The following is a 13561-nucleotide window of genomic DNA, read 5'->3' as shown; positions in this document are numbered from 1 at the left end:
ACTGCGCCTGCGCAAAAAGTTTTAAACTTCCGCTAACATTCGATTATCCAGACCGTTCCGACTAAATAACGCAAGGCATACTCTGCATAAACGAGTGAATGCACTTTCTAGAATGTTCTGCGACTCATGCCCTTTGCCGTATTTCATCAGACTTTAATTCCTCGCAGATCCCAAATGATGCAAACATGAACACAGTTGCAATGGAAGTAGACGTTTATGTTACACTAAAACGAACGTAATTGATAGAGTCCTTACGTCGTTTCTAATTCCACACAAGACCAGTGAAGATCCGGGGTAGAATAGGTCTTCAGGCCGTGTTCAGCAACCCATGCTTGCCGTAAAAGCGACTATGCTTGTTGTAAGAGGCGACTAAAGGGATTAGTCCAGTTCCTTATGTACTTTTGTTGAAAAAAATTGGAGATTAGCAAAACTATACATATTCTGAAAGCTTTCAATGTACAGATGAAGAAAACCAATGTTTCCAAATTTTCCCATCATTCATTTGGCGGCCATCTTGGATTTCAAGATGGCGGCCATTTTTGCCCATAATTGTCAAGTCTAAAGCTTCTGAGGTGTTTATTTTGTCATTTAATTGTTTATATGTGATATTATGCTTACTCATATGTAATTTAGTCATGCTTAAGGTAATGATTTCACATTCTTAACAAAAAACTACCTCAACTTTTCTAATATCTTAGTTGGATTTTGCAGTATTATCAGTAGTGTGGATAGAATCCTATACGTTACAACTGTCTATCACAAAGTAAAATTGTTAAAGAATATATTGTACCTTAATTATCATATGACCCCTTAAAAACTGTCATTTATCCAATAATTACCTATGGTTACATGTTTCTCCAGCAACTCAGCAACATAAGAGCCATCTGTATCAATGCCTTGGCATTTAAATTTTCAAAATGTCACATAGAATTGTCATAGTCACATTACACCAAAATAGGTCCCTTAATGTCTTGAATGATAAAGTCACAATTCCTGATATGTGTCTTGATATCATATTCACAGAGAGTCATCAAACATGTCATTGCTGTCATCACCATCATTAGTTGACATATTTGTGTCATCGTCGTTCTCACACACTGAGGTGCAGAGGCAGAGTTCTGTACATGACAAGTTGTTTGATCGACATGTACATCTTTGGGTCAAACAGTCTTTCCTACACTGACACCTCACCATCTCAATAATAGCTTTGGGGGCTGGGAGAACATCCATTGTTGTTGGTTGGATCCGGTTATCTTTGTCCTTATGGAATCCATGTTGAAGTGGATCTAATTGGATCTGATGGGCGATATTGGCTTGACCCCACACATAAGCTTGAATATGAATCCTCAGAATGTGCTGCTTTAGAGCACCCAGTGTTGGTGGTAGCTTGTCACTCTCTGCCATATGTTTGCAGAAGAGATACCATCTGAGCTCTGGAATATCTGTCACAGAGAGGCCTTTTGGACAGTAAACACTGCATACAAATCTGGCCAATGTTGAAATTATTTGGTCACAGAGTTCATCACTTGTAGTCAGCACAAGGAAAGCATTAACAATATCATCATCCGTTTTCAAGTATTTCTGAAACCATGTTGCCTTTCCTACTCGGGAAAATCTGCCTGTATTGTCAGCTCCTGTGAAGGCATGGAAGGCTGGTAAAGCTGATGATTTCCTCACACCTAGGGCTGTCCAAAGAGGCTTTATTGGAAGAACATTTGAGGCCATTGAGAGTGTGGTGTTTTCCAGGAGACTGCTGTAATTTGCAATGGTCAAAACAAGGACATCAGTGTCAGGAGAGAAGATTGTCAACTGCGAGTTCCTTGGATTGCGCTGTGAAGCTGAAATAGCAAGATATATCATGAGTGTGTCAGCTTCTTCATGATTGTTAGCTTCAAACTCCAAGTCTCTGTTGCTCCTGGTACAGCCGGATGCAGATGCAATAAAGGTTTGAGACGAATCAGCATTATACTCCAGTGTCTTTTCTGCCAGGTAGTCTGTCAGATCAGCTTTTGTTTGGTCATGAGACAGAAAACGATTTAACATGATGTGCTTGATTCTGGTGTCATCTCTAATTTGGTACTGAATGGGATCTCTTCCTTGGCGTCTCTTTTCTCTTGTTGCAGATTTGAGGGAATCTTGCTTGTATGTGTCAAAAGCAAGTATGACCTCATCAAACCCTCTTGCCAGGTTCATCACTCTGTCATTGAAGAGCTGACTGATATCTTCAACTGTTTCCACTGATTTGGTAACTTTGTCATCTTCTGAAGTACAACCATCCCATCTATAACAGCAATTTTTCTTGGGATGTTGTTGAAGGTTTGATTTTGTTCTGTGTCACTGTCATCAACTGTGTTCTCTGGCTGACTTGCTTCATAGTTCATTGCTTCTTCATTTACAAACTTTGTAAGACTGCTGATCAACTTGGACTTGTCGGTGCATGGTAACAGCAATCCACTTGGTGAAAACAGTGACCTAGGAGTCAGCGTGAACTCAAAGTTACCAATTGCCTGTTTCAAGTCAATGTCTCTACTTGATCTGGCAAGAACCATCAGCCTTCCATACAAATCTTTTGTTTCTCTGAGATCCACATTCTTATCTCGGAGACGAACTGTTTGCTTTTGGCATCCTGACATGTACATCTTGTTGTTTTCCCTCTTCACTGGTGCCCAAAGACTCACTGGCCCGTTGATTCGTTGAGACACGTACTCTTCATAGAGCTTCTTTCCTGTTTCATCAATGTGTAGGATCTGAGACACAAACTCTTCAGGGACATAGGCATGTGTCATTAAGTTAAAGATCTTGTCACCTTCAAAAGCAAATGGGTTACCATGATCCAGAACAGCAGATTTGATCTTGTCAACTGCAGTGTGATCCCGACAAATGACTCCTGGTGAAAGGTCATGATGTTCTTCCATATCTTTTGCCTCTCGATGAAACTGACTTTTGTACTCACTAGCAAGACGAGAGAGTTCTGGAGAGGCCAAAAAGAAACGCTGCCTGGCATTGGAATTGTTTGAGATACCAATCAAGCCTGAGTGAACTTTCATTAATCTGTTCAGATGTTCACATGCATGATCAGCTCCTATGGATGTAAATGGAATGTCATTCTTTGTAACTGATATGTTTCCAGCTTCAAACTCCTTCCAAGTCTCGGGGAAGTCGATCTTCAGGGCATGCATGTCAGCAATATATCGGGGCCACAGTCGTTTGTACTTGAGTCGGTCCATAGCAAAGAATAATCAGCTCAGTTCTTCTCCAGCCTCAAGATGAAGCTTCAGATCTGCATTGCGAGAAGCTGCTATGAAGAACAGAATTGTCTCAACTCGATGTAGATAATTCATCAGTGATTTGAACATAGCATTCTTTGATTTCTCAGTCTCCCATTTCAGAAATGATTCCATGACTTCTTCATTCTGAATTTGACCAATCAGATTAGAATGTTCATCTTTGACAATTTCAGCCTTTGATGATTTATCAGTCTTCCTGCATGCTCTTTCGATTTCAGCTGCTGTTTCCACACAAACTTCTTGAAGTTGAGGATATTCCCTGAAGAACTCATCATGCTAATTCATAGAGTGCCATGTAGGTATACATATGAGCCCGCAGACAACGTTTGTAATGCGTACATGTAAGAACCTGTCTTGTTGTTGGGGGGCCAAAGACATCAGCTTCCATCCATGCATCATCAATGCCAGAGTTTTCTATGGACGTGCCTAAAGCTCTCAGCGCAGCCATGACAACATGCAGTTCTCCCAGTCGTGGCACAATGTTTTCTTTCAGTTCAGGCTTAGCATCTAGGAGTTTGATTACCTTCTCATAAAGGGCCATGTCAAATGTGATGACTGTAGGATGTTCATTTCCAACTGCTAGTTCTTTCAACTTCTTAGCTTGCAATATGACAGTGAGCAGTGTAGACCATTCATGTGCTACTTCTGGAAGGAGTGGTAGGGCACCAATTCTAGTTGTTGATCGTCTCTCTGACAACAAAGACATGTAGCCAGCCCATCCAGGAATCATGCTAGCTTCTTTCTCATCATCTGTTCTGGCTATCATGGAAGCAACAACCCAGCCAAAGTGTGTCAAGTGATAAGACTTTCCAATACCTGCTTTGTTGGTTATAAATTCTTTGTCTTTTGAATGTGGATGGTTTCTTGGATTTGGTTTTTCACAGTGAAGCATCTTGGTATGGTAGGGAGCCACAGAGAGACTGTTTGCTTCAGTGATCTCAAGGGGTGGTGATATCTGCTGTCCAGTTGCTCCAGTGCTCTGATATACAGCAGTAATAGTCCCATGTGTGGTGCCTTTGCCATCATGAGTGTCCTCATCAAAGTCTGTGTTGTCAACAGCAAAAAAGACAAACGAACCTTTCCTCAGAAATGGTGGAACATATAACCCTTGGAACTGTCTGGTGTTCTTCACAACTGCATTGGCCAGAGCTGTTTCCAACATTAGAGAACGTCTGTATGGAATGCAATAGTTGTGTGCACTGAGTAGATCCATGATCATCTTGTTTCTTGTGTCATGGTGGACTGTAAGGCCTAATCCTATTATTTGAGGATTTTCTCTTCCATTGTGAGATCTGAATGTTTCACCTTCTCTTTTCTGTGTATATTTAACTTGTCTTCTTGACTTGAAACCGTACATTATGTTCTGGCATACAGTCAGTATTGTTCTGTCAACAACGCTGGCTTTTGCTTCATTCTGAAGGTCCCACCATCATCCAGCGTATCAGAGTGTACAGCTCGATTGGGACGTCATTAATGTTACTTGTAACAGATAGGGGATTGTTGATTTTGTCATCTCTGTCAAAGGCTTCTATACTCTTTCGTACAAGCTGTGCTGACTTGTATATAACCTTCATGTTGTCCATGCCCTGGTCGTTTTCAATTGCAGCATGCACCATCTCTTTCTCGCAGGCTTCAGGGGAGTAGAGAACAGCCGGTTTTCTTCGGTCTTTTTGCAGAACAGATCTGACGGATGGTAATTCTGTAAGTATCCTATCTTTCAGCCACTGCCTGGAATAAGTAGGTACATGGTCAGACAAGCAGTCTATACCACCCAGCATGTTGATATATGTAACTTCAATATCTCCCACTGACAGATAGGCCTTGTTGTCTGTCTGTCTACATACCAGATTAATAAGTTCGGTTAAACAGGCACTTTGATGTCCAGATTCAGATCGCTTGTTTTCTTTGTGGGCTTCCTGGCGCAAAACATGAAATACATTTGTAGTCCAGCAGTTTTTGTGGTATCTTACATCAATGGAATGGGCATCACTTGGAGAGATTGATGAATAAAGTCTGGTCTTTAAGGCAGGATTGTTTGAAATTTCAACGGCATATCTTAAATCTTCCCCAGCATTTAAGGTCCTGACATTAAAAAGTGTCTGTCTGTCCTCTTCCTGGCAAAAGAAGCACAAATCCTTGACCAATGGCATTGTAGACGACCGTGTAAATGGTGCGGATGTTTCCTCATGGAGATCTGTTCTTTTCCTTTTATGGCCTCTCTTTTTTGAAGGTGTGGAATCATCAAGTATTTCTTTCTGTGTCCTGTCTCGTGCTCGCTGTATTTGATCGCTGTTGGTAGCATTGGAGTAGCAAGTCCGATGCCAGGCAGCACTGTGAGATGATAAAGTCTCTCTGTCACAGCCTTCAAGTCTTTGCCATATACCAGTATATTCACTATCATGGACATTCGCTCGTTCAAACAAAACATGGAGTAAGCGGTCGTAAGAATACAATCTTGGTTGCGATACTAGTATGGATGATCCATGATGGGCATTCTTTTGGCACAGAATACAAAGATTCCAATCTGTAGTGACAGATGTTGATATCTTCTGACACACTTGCCCAAGCTGTGGTAATGATATCATCATTTAGGTTGAAATTTTCCTGAAACAAACAATACTGATCATAAAGTAAAACTAGAAGAAAATAGAAATAGTATTTTGTTTTTGTTTTTATAATCAAACATCCTTTATTAAAAATATATGTCCAGAAATATTTTTAAAAAGTGTTTGTGCTCTTTAGTAAAAAAATTCATTTCAAGTCTTCATACTAGAATTTGCTATTATTCATAGTTGTTAGGAAAACATTACTAAAAATGTTTCATGTATACTACAATTTCTTATGGGTTTTATTTTGCAAGTGAAATTACCAAAATATTTTACTTATCAGCTGAGGTCTGCAAGCAAAAGTAATTAGTTGTCTGGACACAACAATATGTGACATGCACAGAGCATTGCAGTGGGGCCCTTTTAAGGATGTATTGAAAATTGTTTTTAATGCACGCATATAAAATTTTTACATGTACGTTTAAAAGATAGGCATGCTACGTAAAAGTATATAAATTATCTATGAAAAATTTAAGAAACAAGAATAATTGAAATATTTAACAAAAATAATTATCCTGAATCCCTAAACGGGCCCCAAGGTATCAGACAGCATATAACTTTTATGTAGCATAACTTGAGCAAAATAGGATAGTTTACACTAAAATTGAAATTTCCTGAAACTGAATATACGCTAGGATGCATTTCTAGTTAAGTTTAACATGTAGCAAATGGTTACAATATACTTTTAATGAAACAGATCAAGCCTATGTTGTCAGTCATGTTATTATGAAGAAATCATTGCCATTCAATTTCTCAATAATTATCAATGAACCAACATAGATAGCACGCGTCATAATATTCTATAAATATTCACTTACCTATTTAGATGAATTTCAGCGGGTCTTGGTTGATGATAAGCCTTCCTTGATGATGGAAAAACTCTTCTTGTCAGAGTTGTCTCAGCCATGTTGACTTGAAAGGTCAATGTCACAAGGGGAGATAACTCATTTTCATAATATTTACCTACAACTAGTCATTATTGCTGTCATTTACCCTGGCATCAAGTGGTCAAGTTTGAGCGTCATTTATTCGCAAACTATGGACCCCAAAAATTGGAAACATTGGTTTTTATGTTGAGTAGGCTCTATAGTATGTAAAAATATATACAGATGCAAATCTCCAAATTTTTTGAACGAAAAATTAAAAACGTACACAATACAATGGACTAGATCGGGTGGTCAGACTCGCTGACTTGGTTGATACATGTCATTGTATCCCAATAGCGTGGATCGAAGCTCGTGATGTCAACCACTGGATTGTCTGGTCCAGACTCGATTATTTACAGACCGCCGTCATATAGCTGGAATATAATACGACAAACAAATACTTCCACACAGAATATTTCTGATACTTGTCAATTTGATAAAAACAGAAACGTATACTATATTGCTGATATAATAATATACATGATACATGCAATGCAGGCCCTGCTGGGAGTGGGTCCAGATAGATTTTCTTTTTTTATCAACACTTTTTCATAAGTACCTATACTAGATTTGTGACACTGATGTCTTAATATTTTTAATGAAAAAACATCTTGCCAAACACTGCTCGACGTGGTCGACGTGGCCTGACCACAGTTGCGCGCTACAATTGTTTCATCGGATACGTTTGGTTGGAGTAATTCAGACAAATATGAACACTATTGATTATTAATTATCTTAATATATTGTAATAAATAATGTTTACTTTAACATACTTATCTGGAATCACCATTAGGTCCGCGTTTTGTTGGTTAACCAAACCATCTTCGTGGTCTAATTGATATGGGGGAGCATATGTCATCAATGGCACTGATTCAGAATCTTCGCGAGAAACAATTAAAGTCATTTGTGGCTGATATATTTACTGTGTCTCATTATTGAAATAGTCTGCCTTGTTGAGAATGTGTCTTACACTAACTATATCTGAGGGTTCATACTAACACAGGCGGAAGATGACCGAGCTTAATTGTAAAAACGTGAAAGGTATTAATAGCGAAGAATTCAAATCAGATCTTTTGAATCCAGTACTACCGTAGTCCACCACCGGGTGTAAACGAACTGTCTCAGTTGTTTAATGTAGCTCTCAGTCACTTATTGGACAAACATTTTCCTGTGAAATGACAGGAAGCTTCCTTTTCTGGAAAAAAGCAGGACCCCAGCTGAACTGCCTAAACATCACAAGAAGGCTTTGACAAATTCTTTCACGGAATATTTTGATAGCCTATCCAGGTGACAGATTCAACTCAATCTCTACCTCTCCCAAACCGTGGAAGTCTTTCTTAGTGAATGTGACAAACCAATATACGATACCCAGAGAAAACAACCTTCCTTTTGGACCCAGTGCATACAAGAATACATCTTGAGTACATGGATGTCCTACAACCAATCACAACCAAAAGGTGAAAGCCAGTTTACTGTTACATTTCCTGAGAACCTCGAGGAGGAAGCTATCAGAACCCTCTTGAAAAAGAATCACCTGGATACTAATTAAAAATCTAACAAAATACAGACCTGTGTAAAAAAATCCATGCATTCCGAAGGTTATAGAAAAATCAGCGAATAATATTAGACATCAACTATAAGTGATATGAAACCAGTGTACCCATTGAACAATCGGACATCAACTACAAGTGATATGAAACCAGTGTACCCATTTGACAATCGGACATCAACAACAAGTGATATGAAACCAGTGTACCCATTGGACAATCGGACATCAACAACAAGTGATATGAAACCAGTGTACCCATTGGACAATCGGACATCAACAACAAGTGATATGAAACCAGTGTACCCATTGAACAATCGGACATCAACTACAAGTGATATGAAACCAGTGCACCCATTGAACAATCGGACATCAACTATAAGTGATATGAAACCAGTGTACCCATTGAACAATCGGACATCAACTACAAGTGATATGAAACCAGTGTACCCATTGAACAATCGGACATCAACTATAAGTGATATGAAACCATCGACCCATTTGACAATCAGACATCCACTACGAGTGATATGAAACCAGTGCAACCACTGAACAATCGGACATCAACTACAAGTGATATGAAACCAGTGTACCCATTGAACAATCGGACATCAACTATAAGTGATATGAAACCAGTGCACCCATTGGACAATCGGACATCAACTACAAGTGATATGAAACCAGTGTACCCATTGAACAATCGGACATCAACTATAAGTGATATGAAACCAGTGCACCCATTGGACAATCGGACATCAACAACAAGTGATATGAAACCAGTGCACCCATTGAACAATCAGACATCAACAACAACTGATATGAAACCAGTGCACCCATTGGACAATCGGACATCAACAACAAATAATATGAAACCAGTGCACCCATTGAACAATCAGAAATCAACAACAACTGATATGAAACCAGTGCACCCATTGGACAATCGGACATCAACTACGTCAACCCCTCTGCCAAGGTGAAGAATCTTGGTGTATAATAGCCACAACATTCCAAGGAGCCCATATGGATAACATTTCCAGGTCCTGCTATTATCACCTGAGATGTGTGGGACAGTTATGTTATCTTCTCATTGTGCAGTCGCTGGTGCTCTCAAGACTGCATTGTGGGAATAATGTGGTTTGGGCAGTATGAAGATCTCACCGGCAAAGACTTCAGTAGATACACAATACAGCAGCTAGGAGTGTTTCAAGGACATAAAATGTTCCTACATTACACTAGTCTTGATGACACTTCACTGGCTGCAAGTTTTGCCCAGGATATAGTAATCTGACCCACATTTAAGTGGCAGCATGACCTAGTACAACCTTATTTGGTCAACCTACTGGGAAAATATAAGCCCAAGGGGTCACTGCACTCAGAAAATCACACCAGTTCCACATTACAGAACTTCCAAATTATGGGAAGAAATCTTCAAGTGTTGCCGCCCCAGAACACGGGAACTACCTCTGAGCATAAAACTATTTCCAACTTTTGACGTGTTCAAATCTGAGCTTAAACCTCAACTGTTTCGCGTGCATTATATGTGCAGACTGTTGCACTTTGTGTATGCACAGCGTGATTGGAGTCTAGCGCTTTGTAAATATGTATACACGTTGGTTGGTTTGTTTTTGTTTAACACCGCATTTAGCAATATTCCAGCTATATGACGGCGGTCTGTAAATAATCGAGTCTGGACAAGACAATCCAGTGATTGATATTATGAGCATTGATCCACACAAATGTTATAAGATGACATGCATCAACCAAGTCAGCGAGTCTGACCACCCGATCCCGTAAGTCGCATCTTACGACAAGCATAGTCGCATTTTACTGAAAATACAAATGCATATCCATATGCGTGTATATAGCTCAAGACAGCGCTGATAACTGTATTTGAGCTGACGTCACGCGCATATTTTGCCATGTTATACATTTTGGTTCTTCTAAGCAGAGATCCGAAGGCTATTTAGGGAAACCAAATAAAGGTAAACAAGACATCCGGCCTTTCTATAAACATACTTCGAGTAACACCCAATTTGCCGAGCCTCCTAAATAAATAAATCTCTCATGTGTGTTATTATTTTTTGAAAATAAATAACTTTAACCGTTACGTATAATAATCTGATCACAGTGTCACACCTAGATTTAGTTTGGGGTTAACCATCTTTCAGGCGATTCAGACGTTATCCTGTCGGATATTAATCCCATACATCAGGGGAATCACAGATCAGCGGTATAGGCAGCCAAAGGAGCACATTTTCTCTCAAACATTACCCGTGATAGAGATTATAACGTCAATATATGTCTTCGGAACAACCCAATTAAACACCTTTGGGGTCACCTATGCTGCCAAGTGAGAGCTAGAGACCCCCAGTTCATAGCCTGCACAAGTCACTGCAGAGGGGATGGCAGAGGATGTTGAAGACCAGACGACTCGCGAATGTCATCCGAGAGAATGGTGGATACTCAAGATTGTGGCGTTAAACAACAAACATCCCAAACATTCCAGATGAAACCTGGACTCACCTGTGAACAGTAGACTGACCCGGTCTGTCTTCTGAACCTCAGATGCCCTACACAAAGCTAGGCGTGCCTTACGGTCGCTGGACGTCGAGGCCGGAAGTTGTGCTCCCTCAACCGGTTGCATACGGTTCTGACACTAATTGGTCTCGAACCAGCAATTGTCCGACCTGTTAATGTGGCGGTTTGGTATCGATTCCATAGATGCACCAACCGAACATGGTTGTTTTGTTGATGTGACGTCAAACGTGGAAGACCGGCCGTGGCAAGTGATGAGTGTTGCCCTGGTGTAGATAATGCATAAGTGATAATATTGTGTTTCGATGAAGATTAAAATGTCTAGCAACTTTGTTTTGAACCATAGTTGTTTGTGAGTATCATGTTCCACAAAAAAACAGAAACATCCAAATTATGCACTGTGCATTAACATGCACATACAAATTGTGAATCACCACCTTTAACAAGAGATGCCTTCATGAATATGTATTGAAAGTTGCATTATTTAATTTCCGAAAAAGTCTGTTTGTATTGAAAGTTATATCAAGCTCATTAGGATATGTCGCATTCATGAACCTCGCAAAAGCCTTTAACCTTGCGGGCAGAGATAGCAAGGATTGGCTGCCCACCTAGGCTCCCCAGCACAACCCAGTTGTTCAACAATGACATGAAACTATTGAAAGTCGATGCATTTTGACGGCTCTGAGGCTTTGGACATCGGCAGTGGAAAAAAAACAGGACTTGTCCCCACTCTGCTTGGAATATTCTTCGCAGTCATGCTGAAATATTTTTTTAATTTGAAGTTTACACAATATACGGCTTTTCCATCGGACGAGAGGTCGGTCACATGTCCGCGAAATTGACGTTCATAAGTGTATGAACGACATAGACTGGTTCCCGTTCGTTCCTGCGACAGACTGATTGAAAAGCGGAACAAGTGCAGCGACACCAAGCGGAGGATCCGGGAACCAGTCTAATGAACGGTACATACGTTTTTCACGAGACCGTGTTCTTGAAATGACGTAAACACTGACGGACTACTTCCACATTCCTGGGGAACCCCCTGGGAATTCCCTAGCACGAAAACACACATAAGCGTTCTTTCTGATCATTTAGAACCTTTATTCTTGGTCTCAGCGTTTCAGTATACATTGAGAAATGTCAGAGAGCGTGACTGCATGATTGTTCACGAATGTCCTCGCTGCGCCCTTTCCTAATGAACAAACGATGAAATGCACATCTAAACTATCGTAGTGTCGACTCGATCCGTGCCAAGGCTGACATTGACCGTCTCCAGCAATCTATGAATTTACCTTAGTGTCTGTTTGACGCATCTTTATTCACCTTTCAATGATCGGCGAGTTGATCAGTGATGACGTACACATGTAACCGCCACACGTTCATTAACAACATCGGAAATCTCTCCCGTCACGTCTATCGTGTCGGCCATTTTGACGTCTTGTATTTGATGTAAATGTATTACGACGCGCTGTCATTGTGACTGACTTAATGAGGTAGTTCTTTACAGACCTTTCTCATCTAATGAGGATATGATTTGAACACATGTGCTGCTTAAGATGTTTCTGAAGAGCAAGTTGTGCATCCATACGCCCATGTCACCTCTCTTTTTAAGGAACTATTTTACTCCGCGATATAGCTGGTTGTTGTATGGCTGTCAGTGTAAACATGAAGTCATACGAATGTAAATGAAATTGTGTTTAGAAAAAATTATAAGGTGGGAAGCTTTTCAATCTGGCATGTCTGAAAGCTAAGTCCAAAGTGCCCAAAGCCCTCATCAGAAATGCGGCTCTGGCAACCCACTTAGAAAAACAGCTGCAAAGCCTTGTGGACCGCTTCTCAAGTGCATGCCAGGACTTCTGATTCACCATCAGAGACTTAGATCAACAACGAGCTGGAGTTGGGTTTAACTCTGCTTTTAACTGTATTTCAGTGACATCAAAATGTGTCAGCTGGATGTGGAAGTGAGTGAGTGAGTTTTGGCTTTATGCCGCTTTTAGCAATATTCCAGCAATATCACGGCGAGGAACACCAGAAATGGGCTTCACACATTGTACCCATGTCGGGAATCGAACCCGGGTCTTCGGCATGACGAGCGAACGCTTTAACCATTAGGCTACCCGACCGCCCCTGGATGTGGGAGGGAAGCCCCAGGTGATGACAAAAGAATGTAACTGCACTGTTTCATACTTTGATCTATATATAGTGTATGATGGTTTGTTTTGATGCTGCATTCAGCAATATTTCAGCAATATGACTGTGGCCTGTAAACAATCAAGTTTGGTCCAGACAATCTAGTGATCACTTTTTGTGAACAACAGTCCATGCAGTTGGCCTACAATGACTCACTATCAACCAGTTCATGGACATTGGCTGAATGTATGAAAACATTCCATGCCATGGCACAAGGAGTCTGCCATGTCATGACAGTCTTTGAGTGCAAGGCAGGGCAACTATAAATAACATCTTTTAACATCATTTAGTATGAAACGGCCAGGGATGGAACCACTGACATCCCACACTCCTAACAAAAGTTTACGACAATGGACAACAGACCATGACATGAGCTCACTTGATTGAACTAGCCCCTAGGTCCTAACAAACAACAACCAAGGTACAATAAAATGCCTGTTTGAAATGGTTTCTTCTCTCTTAACAAACAGA

The sequence above is a fragment of the Haliotis cracherodii genome, unplaced genomic scaffold (assembly GCF_022045235.1).
Source record: "Haliotis cracherodii isolate W230 unplaced genomic scaffold, xgHalCrac1.p SCAF_9, whole genome shotgun sequence".
Classification (NCBI taxonomy): Eukaryota; Metazoa; Mollusca; class Gastropoda; order Lepetellida; family Haliotidae; genus Haliotis; species Haliotis cracherodii.
Note: the sequence above shows the minus strand (reverse complement) of the source record.